Source organism: Rhea pennata, chromosome 13 (assembly GCF_028389875.1).
Source record: "Rhea pennata isolate bPtePen1 chromosome 13, bPtePen1.pri, whole genome shotgun sequence".
In the NCBI taxonomy this organism is placed as follows: Eukaryota; Metazoa; Chordata; class Aves; order Rheiformes; family Rheidae; genus Rhea; species Rhea pennata.
The window spans coordinates 22,144,845-22,148,218 of NC_084675.1; the positions used below are offsets into that span (position 1 = coordinate 22,144,845).

Here is a 3,374-nt window from a genome sequence, read left to right on the forward strand (position 1 = left end):
ATGAAACTTTTTCCTTGCTGCATTCTGTTCAATTCAGACTCTGTTTTTTAACCTAAAGTATGTTCTTTGTCCAGCCAAAAAGGCCAACCAACTTTTCTTTTTACGATCCTTTATTTGCCAAAGGTATTAAGGAATATATATATTCCTACAAGGAAGTTGCCAAATAAAACCATCCTTACTGTGTGTCTGCTCCCAGGTAGCTCTGCCAAAGAACAGCTCTGAAAGCTCCCCTCCGGTCTAGGTTTCCTCCTGACTTCAGCCTCCATCTGTGACAGAAGCATGTGAATAGGAGGAAAAAGTCTTCCAAGAGAGCCATGAAGACATGACTTATCTTTACACCTCCTGTCTTGAAACATGTTGGTGGAGCATTATGTGCGTGGAGATCAGTACTTGCACACGTGTTCACGTGCACTGTGTTCATGGTCTTGCCGCACTGCTTAATTTTCAAGTGTTTCTGCTAAATTCTCTCAGAAACGTTTAAGTGGCCAATGTCTTAAAACAGCCCTCCCGAACAGCTCTGTGCAGAAACGTGAGTATGGAGATCTTCAAGTTTGTCTCGCACGAATGAGTCACCACCACTCTGAGTCAGTTCCCCCGACAGCTCCTTGAGCATGACTTCATTGCTTTAGGTTTAGACTAACTGATAGCTGAAACTTTCCCAAGAAGAGAGATTAATGGCAGTGGAAGTCAAAAGAGTGGGAGTTACATGTTTATGGTGACTAAAGCAAAAAGAAGAGCTGGACAAGAGGTGCACGTACTGGGATGTATGCACTAGTGTATATCCCCGTGTTGACAATGTACTTCAGGAAGAAAATCACTCGTATTTAACTTTAGTTGCGCTGGGTTCATGGAAGCCTCAAGATGGATTTATTATCCCCAGTGATATATCCTCAGTGATATTATACAGGACTTTGCATCTGCCTTTCTATCCGTTATCCTAAATTTCAGATCTATGGCTTAAATGCTGGCTAGCCTGAAGAGCATGTGGCTCTTTCTGCAGGCTTCAATATATGTAAGTGTCCCTGTGGAAGGAAGTCTAAGAACTAACACTAAAATAATCCACTCATCAGCCGCCTTCTGAACTCCCAGAGCTTTTCACTAATCTTTCCAACTTCCTTAACTGGACAGTGCTTCCCTTTGCCTGCAGACAATTAAAGATGTATTTGGAAGGTCATCTGCTTAATTGGATTGGAGGGCTGGCTTTAGCTGCTCAGCTGCTTGTTAGGCTCTGATACTTTCTTGCCTTTTGCTTCACCTTTTCTTTTGAAAGTGTCTTAAGGCAAGCAAAGCAGCATGTCTCAGGCTGATGCATTTTGTGGCTAGAACTTCCAAAATGTGGACCGTAAAATACCCTATTCCTGCACTTGTCATCAGTCTTGCAGAAGCTCAGTGCCAGCCTGAATACTGGGAGGAGATAGTAAGCTAAGAGTAAACATGAAAAAGATGGGGAAAAGAACTGTGAAAACTTCTGAGCAGCCCTTTTTGTTGCCCTAGGTTAAGAGTCGGGACTATTCTATCCATAAACTATCAACAGCTTCCTGATAGTGCCTGCCCAAATGACAGGGCTGGCAGAGCCATCGGCAGGGGTCTGTTATTGCCATAGTCCTTGTTTTGTGGGCAGATTCAAGCCTGTAGCGTCACAAGTTCTCTGTTCCAGACCATGTGTTGGCTCCGAATGCTGAAAAGCAATAATATAAAGAAAAGTAATTAAAAGTTTGGGAAACAGCTCTATGGAGAGCTTTCTGTTTTGTGTCAGAAATGTAGATCTGACTCAACGGTCTGGTTTGAATATGATACAATCATAAACATACCCAGTTGTTAGAGGATAATGGCTGTTTAATTAAAGAACACTTTTTAGTGCAAAGCAAATAAAACACAACAGCTGAAAGCAAGGGCACGCAGTGCGGATCCTGAGAGGAGATAAATGCGGAGGAAGATGTGGGTGCTCTGCATCCTTCTGCAAAGCATCACCAGCAGATGTAAAGTGAAGCCAGATGTCGGCTCTGCTGCACTGGCTGATTTCCAGGTGCACGCTTGCTCTCTGCCTACCTGGGGCTGCTCTGCTGGAGCCGGCTGCGTTCGTTGCTCTGGTTCTTCAAGCTGGCTTGACACCACTGCGACGGGATTTAAGGGAAACGTCTGGCTCATCAGGGTCAAATTGATTTGCTTGTGCTTTGGGCAACTTTGGGCCCAGACAGGCTTGCCAGCTGCTGTTGCTTAAAGAGGAATGAGAGGAAGAAATCCCTGCCTGCTTTGGTTTTGCTGTTTCCAGTTGGGCAATCTTTCTCTCTTTAATGCTGTCATTTATTCCCCATTCGGGAACAGATCTACAGCAGGTTAACAAACTTGGTCCTTAATCCCATTTTTTGCCATCAGCCCACCCAGGCCAATGTGCTGTTTCTCTAGGACCATCTGCTCCAGAGGGATACCCTGCTGGAGGAAGGATCTGGATTGACCCCTCTGTAGTTAGAATTTATGTGGAGTTCAGAGGTGTGAGGAAAGGCCTGGAGGGTGTTGGGTTTTTTTGTTTGTTTGTTTTTTGGGGGTTTCTTGGCCTCTGTGAAATCCTATGGCAATGAGTTCTGCAAGCTTTTTCATTAGATGTGTGGAGAAATGTTTTGAATCCTCTTGCCTTGAACTCTCTGAAGGTTTCTGTGTGTCATCTAAGGTGTCACCTGAAATAAATTTGGCCTCAGTAGAAACATCGTCATAGCGGTGATTGTATCATAGAATTGGTAAGGTTGGAAGGGACCTCTGGAGGTCATCTAGTCCAACCCCCAAACGAGTGGCCCGTGCGGGGATCGAACCCGCGACCTTGGCGTTATTAGCACCATGCTCTAACCAACTGAGCTAACTGGCCTGCGTTGTCTGTGTTGCTGTCTTTAATTTTCAGAATAATAGATTTAGGCACATCACTGACCTTTAGCCATTTCCTGAGTAATTGGATTACAAGTCACTGTGGCTTTAGGTGGCGTGGACCAGATGCATTATTTCATCTGGCGTATTTTTTTTGATACCTCATTAAGCAACCAAGACCCTTTTGGTTGGGTTTTCAACATATTTGTTTCTACATTTGAACTTTTTTTTCCCTGTGTTACTCATCTCTTAGAACTGATCTCCATCCAGTAGGGAATTCTTTCGTAGTTTGCAAAACCCCAAATTGACGACTGTTGAGATAAGAACTGCTACTGCAATTACGTGGCGTTTCGGTGCCCGGGTGGCCTGCCAGCGGGTTTACGTCCAGGTGTACTTCACGCTGCCCTGCCAGCAGAAGGGCAATAGCCTCGTGGCAGGGGTGGCCCTGCAGCCACTGCCTCGACTCCTTGCTGCTTAAGAAAACGCTGCGTCTTGCAGCCTGTGTTTACTCCCAGCAG

The 3,374-nt window shown here is 45.1% G+C and overlaps 1 non-coding gene across 1 annotated transcript; it reads right to left on the minus strand.

Moving 5' to 3' along the window:
- Nucleotides 1–2,786: 2,786 nt before the first annotated feature.
- On the minus strand, nucleotides 2,787–2,860 carry TRNAI-AAU (transfer RNA isoleucine (anticodon AAU)). Its single transcript has one exon. It is a non-coding gene; the product is annotated as a tRNA-Ile (tRNA).
- Nucleotides 2,861–3,374: the final 514 nt, after the last annotated feature.